Source organism: Capra hircus, chromosome 2 (genome assembly GCF_001704415.2).
Source record: "Capra hircus breed San Clemente chromosome 2, ASM170441v1, whole genome shotgun sequence".
In the NCBI taxonomy this organism is placed as follows: Eukaryota; Metazoa; Chordata; class Mammalia; order Artiodactyla; family Bovidae; genus Capra; species Capra hircus.
In genome coordinates this window covers 29,650,939-29,664,190 of record NC_030809.1, presented here as the reverse complement: position 1 = coordinate 29,664,190, position 13,252 = coordinate 29,650,939, and positions in this window count along the sequence as shown.

The following is a 13,252-nucleotide window of genomic DNA, read 5'->3' as shown; positions in this document are numbered from 1 at the left end:
GGTCAGCGCCAAGGAGGGCAGATGCCAAGGTGAGAATAAAGGAGTGGATGGAGAGAGGTTGTAAGAAGAGACAAGGAGCAGGGAAGGGAAGAGGGAGGCGAATGATGGTCTCGGGTGTGGGGAGGGGTGACAGCACCCAACGGGAGCCAGGGTCACCCCCGTGCCCGATCACCCCCTCCTCAAGGCACCCAGTCTTCTTTCTCCCACCAGAGTCTCTCAGCCCTGGTATAGGCTTGCATCTCTGGACCCTTTCAAGATTCCTCCCTGTCACCCCATATAAGAGAGGCCAAGCTGGGATGTGAACACACGCACGTGTATCCACACACACACACACACACACACACACACGGCCTCCTGGGAAGAGACAGGACAATGGAGAGGAGAGAGGGGTGTCCCTTTGTCCACCCCCCACCCCACCCCACCCCCGCCCAGGCTTGAGAGCTCAAATCCCGCACAAAGAGCTTCACAAAGGGCCTCTGGCTCCCAGAGCAGGAGATAAATGAGGAGAGGAGGAGAGGAGAGACCCCGGAGCTGGAAATGCCCAGTCAGTGGGTCTGGGAAGCAAGGTAGGGGCTGTTCTCACAGCCACGGAGGCCGCTAGGGAGCACCGAGGGCAGGGGAATTGGGGGTGGGGTGGGGGTCGTGTGCCCAGAGGGTGAGGAGAAAGCTGGGGTGAGGGGCCGCTTCCTGGAGGAGGCAGCCAGAAACGCCAGCCTGCTGGCCAGCCTGCTGGAGGCAATCAAGAGACAGGTGGCTGCCCAGCCTGAACGAGAGGGGCAACAGACCTAACCCCACCCCAACCCCAAAGACGGTCGCTGCACCAGACTAACCCCCACATACCCCCTACACTGACTCAGGTCTGGCAGGGAGAAAGGTGGGTGCCTTCAAGGCTGAGGGCCAGACCAGGAAGTTGGGGGTGTGTCTGTCCCAGAAGGACTGACTGGTCAAACAGAACACTGACTTCTTACTCCCAAGAGACCACAGAGAACAAGAGGAACCTCCCTTCTACCCGTATCACACACCCCTCCCCAGCACAGTTAAGGGGGGCTGTCTTGCTCAGCAGGAAGAGAGCCAGGGACCCTAAGGCCTGGTTCACATCCAGGCTCCGCACTGACAGTGATGAGACCATGGACGAGTCACTCACTGGGTCTCAGCCTGCCCATCTGTGAAACAGGGTGATGATGCCTGCTCACACTGTTTTTCAGGGTTGTTGCGGCATCATGTGAGGTTGGCATGAAGGGCATTTATTATTATTATTATTGCTAAATGACCTCTGACCTGTCTGCCAAGTCAGAGATCCCAAGCACAGGGCTCTCCCCAACCATCCCTCTCTTTCTGAAATGGGCTCAGACGTGAGGCCCTTGGCCAAGCCAGCAAGTGAAAGGGTGGACTGGATGATTCAAAGGCCCCTTCCAGGGGGAGAAGGAAACTGATGTGTATTGAGGGCTTACAAAGTGTTGGGAACTTTACCACGTCAGCTAACTTAACCTCCTACCTAAGGCTGTGAGTAGATGTTATCATTCCCATTTCCCAGATTAGGAAACTGAGGCTCACAAAATTAGTGGCAGAGCACAGACTTGCAACCAGGTCAGCCTGGCCCACTGAAAGTGGTTCCATACTTTCCCACCACACACCCTCCCTCATTTTGTTGGTATCTGGGGTGGCGCTAGTGGTAAAGAACCTGCCTGCCAATACACGAGATGTTGGGGACACGGGTTCAATCCCTGGGTCAGGAAGATACTCCCGAGGAGGGCATGGCAATCCACTCCAGTATTCTTGCCTGGAGAATCCCATGGACAGAGGAGCCTGGCGGGCTACAGTCCATAGGGTTGCAAAGAGTCAGGCATGACTGAATCGACTTAGCCCGCACATCCCACCTCTAATCCCTGAACACCAGAGCAGAGCTCCCAGAACAGCCTCCTCCCTGCATGCCCATCCCCAGCTGATCTCAGAATTCAGGAGTCCAGACGGCAGAGGGTGATACAAGAGAGAAAGAGGGGCCAACAAGAATGGAGTGTGGACGGGCTCGAACTGTGCCCCTGCCCACTGTGTCCCAGAGCTGGGCACACACTCTTCACAACAGTTGGCAAGGTGGGCTCTGTTGTCCCCATTTTACAGGTGAGGCAGCTGAGGCTACTAGGTTGGCCAGCACTCCCAGCTAGGAAGCAGTAAGCAAGGACTCCTCAGGTACCTGTCCACAAGTCCCTGCTCCCTTCACGACAGGCTCTCCTCTCTGAGCTGACTGCCTTGAGGGGGACAGTGCTGAGTCACACAGGGAGCTGGGGTCTTATAGCACAACCGTGGAAAACGGCCCTCCCCGCCCCCAACCCCACCAATCGCCTCCAACACACTCAGCCCCCGCTGGCTTTGCTGCAGTTCCATTAAGGAGCAAGGGAATAAATTAGCCCTGCTTAGCATATTCAGTGGCTGGGGTTCAAGAGGCCGTCTGGGTGGCTCACGCATCTCAATGCAGTCTGCAGTGGCAGGGAGCTGAGGCAGGCAGTGGAGGGGGGACAGTCTGGCCACACTGGGCCTGGTCTGACTGCCCACAGACGGCCTCAGCTCAATGCCCAAAAAATGCTTGTTCCTGCTCCAACTTCATTCCCCTAATGGTGTTGCAGCTTGGCTCAGGTGTCTGCACCCCTGCACCACACTCAGGCCAGTCCCGGAGGACACCCAAGGTTAGCGGAGGGGTAGTTACCGGCTGCCCAGCCTCTCCTAGGATGAACTTTGAAGTGGATGGCTCTGTCCAAGGGGGAAGGGAAGGCCATTCAGTACAATACAGATTCCTGAGTGCCCCCGCCCGGAACCCACACCAGCCCAGTGAATCTGTGCCTCAGTGTCCCCCCTCAGCACTGAGGTGCCTCAAGCAGGAAGGGAAGACGGGGTGGGGAACAGGGAACAGTGTCTCAGGTCAGGTGGAGCCAGCCCTCTGCTCCAAGCAGGACCATTGCACCTTTAGCACAACTAAGCTAACAGCCAGGACTCAGCCTGCAGCCAGGCCCTGAGTGACGAGGCCTGGCAGCCGGGTCAAGCAGGCCCCAGGCCCGTGCTCCGTGGCAACCTGGGGCCCAGGCCACTGCCCCCTTCCAGCGCCTCGGACCACCCCCTCCACCTGTCCCACTCCACCTCAGACTCCAGAACCAAAGGCCCTGTCCTCCTCTGAGTCGCAAGGCCTTGGGGGGCACCTAGCAGGCCTCCCACGGCAGGTGCAGGGGCCCAGCTGTGCTTTGAAATCCACGTCTCCCTCAGGCTGCTACCCACCATTGATTTTAAGGCTGATCAGTTACTGGGGATGAGAAGGCTTGTCGGCCAACTGTGGCTCCTGGATTCCCTGTCCTGAGAGGACGGGGAGGTCTGGGACACTTCTGCCCGTCTCTAGCTCCCTGTCTCCCCTTCGCCAGGGGTCAGACTCTTGCTGCCTGCTAAAGGCTCTCTCAGCCTTCCCCAGCTCCTTCCTCTCACTCAAGCATTTCCCCTAATAAAATCTTTACACATTTAATCCCATCTTGTTTCTCGAAGGACTTGGGCTAATACAATCACTCCATAACCACAACGACAGCAACAACAGCTACTCTTTATTAAATGCTATCGATATGCTTCACGCTAAGTGCTCTTATGGGCAGCGGAGGCACAGAGAGGTTACATTGTCACTCAGGGATGCACAGCCCTGCAGTGGCAAAGCCCAAAGCTGAATTTAGTTCACCCCAGAACTGTCGCTGGTGTAACCACAATGCCACACTGCTTCTTCGGTCAGAGAGAGGCCATCCATCCATCCCCATCTCCTGTGGGGAGGAAGAAAGGTGGGAAAGGGACTTGAAACTCCTAAGGAAGGGATGAGCCAGAGAGAGAAGCAGAGAGACAGAGCTTGAGGGAAATTTAAGAAGAGAAAGAAGGAGGAAATGCAACAGAGGAGACCAGGAGGAGAGCCAGGGCTGGGCCTCAAAGAACCCTGATCCTACAAGCAAGAGTGCCTCCCCTCCCCAGGGCAGGGCTGGGCTGGGCTGTAGGACCAAAAGAAATGGAGGAGGAAGGAGAAGGCAGCCCTGGAGCACTTTCCAACCCCACCCTCCTCTTGCCACCCTTGGCCAAGCACCCCCAACTGCGCCCTCGGGCACGTGACCAGAGTATGTCAGAGGTGGCAGCCTAGCAACGCTGCAGTCAGACTCTTCACCGCCCCAGGTCCAGGCACCTCCGTCCCTTCCCACCCTCTGCATTCCTCGTCCTCCAGCCCTTCCAGGGCAGACACAACAGGCCCAGCCCAGGTCTCAGGGTCCCAACAAAGCCAGGCCTGTCCCCTGCCCAGCCTCCGCGGGAGTGACGTCTGGGCTGGGCAGCTGGTGAAACTGAGCCAAAGGGACGAGGCAGAGAGCCAGGAACGTACCTCCCCAGGTGAGCTTGCAGCTTAACTCCTGGTCTGCCAGATCCGAGTTCTTGGGGTTGTTGGTTAGGGGAGGAAGGGGTGGGTGGAGGTGAAGTCAGGGACGAGGAAGGGGAAGCAGCTTCCAGGGGGCACTCCTTAGCACACACACATACACAAACACAAGCACATGCACACACTCGCACACGCACACACACAGCCCCATTTGGTCCAGCCACAGTCACGTGAGAATGACCCACCAGCTAGCTCACACCCACCTGTCACCTATCCCCTACCCTGTGCCATAGTTTAAAATGCAGGCTCCCCTCCAACCTTGGTTGAGACTTCCAGAGGCTCTCTGTGACTCACAGATGTCTAAGGTCCAAACTCTTTAGCTTGGCATTCAAGGCCCTTCCCATGCTGACCCACTCTTTCCTAGCCTCTCCTCTGCTTCCCTCTACTCCAGCCCTCTGAGGACACCACACACTTTCATACCCCCAGGCCTGACAAAAAGTGGCTTTGGCTCCCTTCCATGAACTCCTACTCACCTGCTAGGACCCAGGTCAAAATGTCACCTCCTCTGGAAGGGCTTTCCAGACTGCCCCAGGCAGAAGAGCCACTCCCTGCCCTAGAGCCAGGTGCCAGCTTGCACAGGCCTGCCTGCACCTTGTCTCATGATGAGGTGTTTGCATTCTGGCCTCCCCGCCACCTGCCCCCACCTCCCATCACAGAGTGAGGACTCACTGGGGAAGACAACGTGTGTGTGCCTGGGCAGAGGGTGGGTGAATGGGAGAGAGGAAGGGTGATGGAGACAAGGACGAAGGGTGGATGGAATAGAGAAGATGGTAGAGGGAGGCAGGAACAGGCAGGTGGAGAGGCAGATGGGCTGAGAGGTGAGAAGACAAATGAGAACAGGGAAGAACAGGGCCAACATGTCACATGCTATGCTATGCTAAGTCACTTCAGTCGTGTCCGACTCTGTGCGACCCCATAGATGGCAGCCCACCAGGCTCCCCCGTCCCTGGGACTCTCCAGGCAAGAACACTGGAGTGGGTTGCCATTTCCTTCTCCAATGCATGAAAGGGAAAAGTGAAAGTGAAATCGCTCAGTCCTATCCTATTCTTAGCGACCCAATGGGCTACAGCCTACCAGGCTCCTCCATCCATAGGATTTTCCAGACAAGAGTACTGGAGTGGGGTGCCATTGCCTTCTCCGAACATATCACATACAGGGCACCAAGGCCTATGGAACATCAGACCAAGCTTTGCCAGAAGGCTCTGAAAATTGAGCCCAAGGACCCACTCAGCCACTCTTGACAACTCTGATTTCAGCTGCGGCAAGAAGAAGGGGGTGAAGGGGGCTTGATGGGGACCCCTAGAAGTTCCTGAGAAGGAGATCCTGGCAGGAACACCCAGAGGAGGTAGGCAGAGGCAAAAGCTTGAGCTGAGAGCGGAAGACAGCCCCTCCAACACCATGGCCTCCTTGGGACTGCCGCCCACTGCTGGCCCCACCAAGCACCAGGGTCTTAGCTCCCTTCCCACTCCTTCCAAACCTCCAAAGTTCCTGCTCTTCTGACCCTGCAGACATTCCTATTTGACCCCCCCGTCAGGTCTGAGCTTGACCAAGGTTGTCTTATCCCAGCTCCGTCCCCACTCCAGCCCCAGCCACCACCCAGTGGGTGTCCAGAGGAGCCTACAACCCAGAGGAGAAGGTGGCTTTCCAGGCACAAAAGCAGCAGCCCCACCTGCCCATCACTGTCCCCTGTGCCAGGCCTCCACCTGGTTTCTGTCTCCTTCTCCAGGGTCTTCACCTGCCCACCCTCACCATCCATCCACTGAATAGCCCTTACTGAGCATCTCTGTGATCTACATCCTGGGATATCTAATCCACCAAACACCGGCTCACAGACTTATTGGGGAGACTGGCTAGTGAATAGACATCACCCAAAGCATCCAACACTCCCCTTGTCTTGGCCAGAAAGGAGCACTAAAGCTGAGGCCTCTCCACCCTCTTTTGCTGGGGCCCGTTTGGAGATCCAGTGTCCTGCCATGGGCTCTAGGGCTATTCAGGGTGAGAGAGAGAAGGGCTGGCCGGAAGCACCAGGGCTGAGGTCTCTTGATGAGGAGGGGGTCAACTTAGGGCTCCGAGCTGGGACAGTCAGCAGGAAGACCTGGACCCTCGGCATCACCTGGGTCTCCTTTGCTCCCCACCACTGGGCTTCTCTGCAGATGGCAGCCTTGGCTTCCCACTCACCAGCTGCTGTCCCTCCAGGGGTTGCCTTGGCTTGCCTGCTCTTGGTGCTGTGCTCCCTCCTGGTGCCAGGGTCTCTCGGCAAGTTCATACATCAAACAAGGAGGCAATGGCTGGCTTCCTGCCCTCGGCAAAGAGAGAAGGACTAGAGGGCACAGCCCTCAGCCTTGTATACTCCTGACCCATCAGGGGCCTGGGCCTGCCCCCAGAGAGTGGGTGAAACTGAAAGAGGTGGTCAGCTGCCCTCCACCCACCCTGACTCAAATACAGACCTCCAGGGATTCTTCCTCCTTCCTCTCTGACACATGAGCCCCACACTGGGGGGCAAGGGGTGGCAAAATGAGAAGAGTCACCACAAAGGGACATATTAGGGAGCTAGATAATGTTCTCCCCTTCCCCTGGATGTCTCTTATGCCTATTGTCAAGACGGTGAAGGGCTCCCTTTATAGGACGATGCCTCAGACTCTTGAGATACTTGAGTCTTCTAGAGACAGCATATTAAAAAGCAGAAAAAAAAATTAAAAATAAAAAGCAGAGACAGGCTGCCCAGACTCTCCTAAGATGAACTTTGAAGCAGATGGCTCCGTCCAGGGGTGAAGGGGAGGCCATTCAGTGCAATACAGATTCCTGAGTGCCCCCACCTGGAACCCACACCGGCCCAGTGGATCTGTGCCTCAGTTTCCCCCTCAGCACTGAGGGACCTCAACAGAAAGGGAAGATGGGGAGGGGAACAGAGAGCAGTGTCACAGGCCAGGTGGAGTCAGCCCTCTGCTCCAAGCAGGACCACCACACCATTAGCATGACTAAGGTAACAGCATATTTAAAAGCAGAGATGTTACTTTGCCAACAAAGGTCCATATAGTCAAAGATATGGACCAGTAGTCATGAACGAATGTAAGAGTTAGACCATAAAGAAGGCTGAGTGCCGAGAATTGATGCTTCCAAACTCTGGTGCTGGAAAAGAGTCCCTTGGACAGCAAGAAGATCAAACCAGGCAATCCTAAAGGAAATCAACCCTGAGTATTCATTGGAAGGACTGATGCTGAAGCTGAAGCTCCAATACTTTGGCCACCTGGTGCAAAGAGCCAACTCGTTGGAGAAGATCCTGTTGCTGGGAAAGATTAAAGGCAGGAGGAGAAGGGGATGACGGAGGATGAGATGGTTGGATGGAATCACTAATTCAATGAGTGATGTTGACATGAGTTTGAGCAAACTCCTAGAGATAGTGAACGACAGGGAAGCCTGGTGTGCTGTAGTCCACGGGGTTGCAAAGAGTCAGACATGCCTCAGCAACTGAACAACAACAAAGAGACATGCATCAAAATAGACAGATGAGTCTGGCCAACAGAAATTAGAACACAGGATCGCCAAAAGACATGAGTGAAAATGTTCGTGTCAGTGCTATGCTCAGTAGCCCCAAACTAGAAACAGGCTAAATGCCTGTCAGTAGCAGAATTGATAGCTTCAGACAGTGGAGCACTAAGCATCAGTGAGAAGGAACGCTCTACAACCAGACACAGCACGCGGATGAAATTCTCAACCATCATGTTGATCAGGAGTCAGACACCTAAGAACACACATGCTCCATTTATAAGAAGTTCTGTAATAGGCGCATCTATGCTGGTAGAGGAGAAGGCAATGGCACCCCACTCAGTACTCTTGCCTGGAAAACCCCTGGACAGGAACCTGGAAGGCTGCAGTCCATGGGGTCGCTGAGGGTCAGACACGACTGAGCGACTTCACTTTCACTTTTCACTTTCATGCATTGGAGAAGGAAATGGCAACCCACTCAGTACTCTTGCCTGGTAGGCTGCAGTCCATGGAGTCGCTGAGGGTCAGACTCGACTGAGCGACTTCACTTTCACTTTTCACTTTCATGCATTGGAGAAGGAAATGGCAACCCACTCCAGTACTCTTGCCTGGAGAATCCCAGGGACGGGGGAGCCTGGTGGGCTGCCGTCAATGGGGTCGCGCAGAGTCGGACACGACTGAAGTGACTTAGCAGCAGCAGCAGCAGCATGCTGGTAGAAGTCAGGACAGTGAATAACCCTCAGAGGGCAATTAGTACCTGGAAGTGAACGGGGAAGGGGACCTTCTGGTTGTGGGCAAGGCTCTATTTCTTGACTGTTGCTGGTTACATGGCCACAGGAGTGTGTTCATTTTGTGGAAAGTTTGTGCACTTTAATGCATTTATGAAATACTTCACTAAAATGGAGGAATGCCCAATGAAGCCTTACCACCTTCCAGTTTTATGAGGGGAGTCATCTTCACCTCACGCTCTCCTTCCTGCTCCCTCTCACCCCACCTCCAAGCCTCCATGTCCTGTCCTTTCTCCTCTGGCCTCACCTCATCAGTCCTGGCCTCACCCACCCCGCATGACCCCTCCCCATGACCTGTCACCTCTCTAACCCAAACCACCATCATCTCTCCCCCAGGAAACAACAACCACATCCCCAGGTCTTGTTGCTCTGCCTCTCCCTGCTTCCAGTACACACACACACACACACACACACACACATACACACACACACTGCATGGATCACAGGGCTCAGAGGGAGCAGCTGGACAAAGCCTTTGTAAAACTCCCCAGGAGCTCCCAACTCTCCTCCATCTCAGGACCTTCATGTGTGCTGGTCCCACCACCTAGAACGCTTCTCCTCTCTGCTACCAGCACGTCAGCTCCTTGTTCAAATGCTACTTCCTCCACCTTCCTGATCTAACTCCAATCCCTCTGGTAGCCCCCATTACCTCCATTGCACTGTTTCCAACAATGCATTTGTGCAATTACTTGTTTGCACTGGGTTCTCCCTCTCCTCTTGGACTGACACCCACTCGGAAGCCAAGAACAGGGGCTGCCTGCAGGTATCTATATGGTGGAGTCCCTCTGCTGTTCACCTGAAACTATCACAACACTGTTAATCAGCTATACTTCAATACCAAATTTTAAAAATTTTTTAAAAAAAGAACAGGGACTGCCAGCTCCACGGCTAGCTCACTGCAGGTGCTCAAAAATGCACGTGGGCTAAGAGACCGGCTCTTCATTGCTCCCATCACAAAAAAAGAAGTGATAATCATGTGACATGATAGAGGTGTTAGCCAACATGGCAGTGGTAATCACATCACAATATATAAAAGCAACAAATCAAAATGCTGTGTACTTTCACCTTACACAATGTGATATGTCAACTATATCTCGATAAAAATAAATTTAAGAAATACATCAACCTGGATGCAGGCGCGCTCAGTCGTTTCAGTCGTGTCTGACTCTTTGAAGCCCCATGGACTGTACCCTGCCAGGGTCCTCTGTCTATGGGATTCTCCGAGCAAGAATACTGGAGTGGGTTGCCATGCCCTCCTCTAGGGGATCTTCCCAAACCAGGGATGGAACCTGGGTCTTTTCCGGCTCCTGCATTGCTGGCAGACTCTTTCCCCAATGAGCCACCTGGGAAGCTCAATGCATACACTTACAGTGAATTTAATTCTCTTACAAAACTGGGGCAATGAATATCCCAAAACTAAAGAAAATAAAGTTTGTTAAATAGGTGAACCGCCTACCTTGCTGGCAGTCTGAGAACTAAATTCCCACTTATGCAGGGTCAGGACACAAGTTATGGTCCTTTCTATCCCTCTGTTATGGCTCTGCTATCCCTCGTGTGGCCCTGGACGAGTCACTTCCCTTCCGTGGGCCTCTGTGTGCTCCCAGAGGGTTGGGGTTGGTATGGATCAGGACCTGGGTCTTGAGGGGGTTTATGATATTGTGCGAGAGTGATCCTACAGTGGTGGAGTGTGTGCGTGCATGCATGCCTGCATGCGTATCTGGGTGTGCACACGCCTGTACACATTTCCCTAGCCGGAGAATCCATAGCTCTCATCAGATTCTCAAAGGAATCTATGACCTTTCAAGGTTCAGAACCACTAACCAAACCCCTTCAGCTGTGGAGTCTATGATTATATATGACTAGAGAAATAGAGGAAGCAATTCAACCCAGAGCAGAGGGAGTTAGATTAGACCCCAGAACTCCCATCACAGATGTAGGACCCCACAACAGTAATGTAGGGGGGCTGCAGGACCTTTTACACTTGGGGATCTCCTAAACTCAGTAGGGCTCTGGGCCACTGGGCAGAGGCCAGATGAACTGACCCGAGGAGCTGGCTTCCAAAGAGAGGAGGCAGAGGCAGCCCGGAGTCTCCTCCCCTCTGCTCCCACCAGCATCCGACAAGCAGCCACTTGTCTTGGGATATGGCAGAGAGCGAGGAGGCGAGGCTGGCACCTGGAGATGCCCTCCAGGCCCCTTGGCGCCCAGGTCAGAGAAGGTTTGGCGGGAATGCTCCGGAGGAGTGCCAAGCCCCACCTTCCCCTCTCCCGAGGCTGGCAGGCTGCTGTGTAAGACTAAGGGAGGGCTCCTGGTGTAGGGCAGTCATGGGACCACAAGGAGGCCGCCTGAAGGGTGCAAGGCCTGCACCTCCAGGCTCCACTAATTCAGAGCTGAGGCTCAGAGGTGTGGGTACCAAGGCGAGGGCAAGCTTCCTCAAAGCCAAGGGGAGGAGCAGGTCATAGATTCCAGCCAGGGGAGGAGAGAGGTGCGGGCAATGGGACCTGAGGGGGACAAAGAGGCCACCAGAGCGAGGAGGGCAGTGTGGCCTGAGTAGAGGACAGACAGCTTAGGGGGGTGAGTGTGGCCAGCACGTAGGGAGTAGAGAACATGATGGCCTGGTGGGAAGGGGGCTTGCCAGAAGGGAGAGGGGAGGAGCAAGGCTGCAGGTGGGGACAGATGATGTGAGCACAGCCCGCGGCCCAAACAGAGAAGTTCAGTCTACGGAAGGAGGCAGAGGGGAAGGGGGTCCTGTGGCAGGGAGGGTGGCATTCAGTGGCAGGACCGTTGGTAGGAGTGCCCTGGCCAGGAGCCCAAATGCTTGAGTAGCTTCTAAGCTCTGACTCCTAAGGGAGGCTGAGAGCCCGAGAGATGTTTATCCACCACAAGAACGTGATAAAACACCTCCTCTGGCAGGTGATCGGCAGCCCGGCTGCCCTTTCCTGGGTGACCAAAGTCTCCTGAGAGTTGCAGTATGAATGGGGGGCCTGGAGAGGGGATACCACACTGGCGACAGCACCTGCCCCCTCCCCCTCACCCGCTGGAGCCAGAGGAACGGTGGGCATGAGCTGGGACTGGGACAGTACCATCCTGCAGATGAAGGCAGGCTGAGTCATGGGTGAGAGCCAGGCTCTCTCAAGAGGCCGCTCAGAAACCAGCTCATTCGAATGCAGACAGTCACTCGTCCCCATGCCTGTCCCCGTGGTTGTCACACGTGGGCGTCCACAGGCCCACACACCCACTCTCCCTGCCCCCACCTTCTCCCCTCTCCTTGATCACCCTCCTCTAGTGCCCCTGGCTCCTTCCTCCGAACTGCCCTGACTGCCTGTCCCTGCCCACCCTCAGGTGGCCCCCTGGCTCTCACCCACCACCCCCCGCCCTGCAACCACATGCAGAGTAGAGAAGGTAGGGAAATGGGAAATCAAGAGCCCCACAAACAGAGAGAAAAGTCAGGAAGGGTCTGCAGTAGGAACAGACAGGGGAGGGAGACTGTGAACTCACTTTCCCCTGAAACCTCCCAAGGACAGAGGAGGGTTCATGAGGCTCTGAGGCCAGGAGAAGCCTGGATGACATCTGGGCACGGGGATATAGAGTCCAAGAGTTAGGCCACATCACCTTCACTTTCTGCCCCTTTTCCAGGACAGAGAGAGGTAGTTTAGGATGCCCAGCTGACACCCTCTGGCTTCACCCTATCCTCAGGGCCCAAAGCTGGGCTCAGGCTTCCAACAGGATCATCCCTGGGCCACTAGTCACTGTGGGATCCAGAAAATATCTACACCGCATCAAGCCTGTCCCTCACCATGGTTGGTCATTGCGGTGAAGACCGGTGCTAGAGTTTGGGAAGGACAGAGTAGGGTTTACAAGTGCAGCCCTATGCCTGGCATTGTGAGTACAACCACGAATATGCCAGATCTGTGACCTGGAGGGGCATCCAGTCAAGTGAGGCAGAGGAGTCACTTTGGTGCACACACACACACATATGCACATGTACACACCTGGCTTCGCGGGTTGCTTCAAAAAAGGGGGATAAGGGAGCAGGGACTACCCACACTATACATTCTGAGTCACCCAAACTCTGTGACCCCTAGGTGGAGGGACAAAAGACACCAGCATAATCCAAACCCCATAGAGCAAATGAAACTCAGGAGGCTGCAGCCTTCACAGCCCCCAACCAGGGAGGTAGACTGGGATTGTGCAGGAAGCCTACAGCAAGGTTGTCTAGTCCCCGGTGACCCCAAGTATCCCTCCTCCTCCTTGGGGAAATCCAATGCCCACACCTACACCAAGCTTGCTAGTTCAGGGGACAGAGGCCTCGTCCAGGACAAACACCTGCCTCCCTACACTGGCCTATTCCCACCTACCTGGGTCAGCTTCCCATTTGCAAGGCTCTAAGACTTACCCAGAACAGAGAGTGCAGAGGTGAGAGTCCAGCTCCCCCACCATCTCTTGTCAGTCCTGGCTCTAACTAGACCCTCCCTGACTCAGAAGGCCCCCTCTCTCCTGACTATGGAGCCCTGGTCAGAGACAACAGTCCAGCTACAGGTGGGGA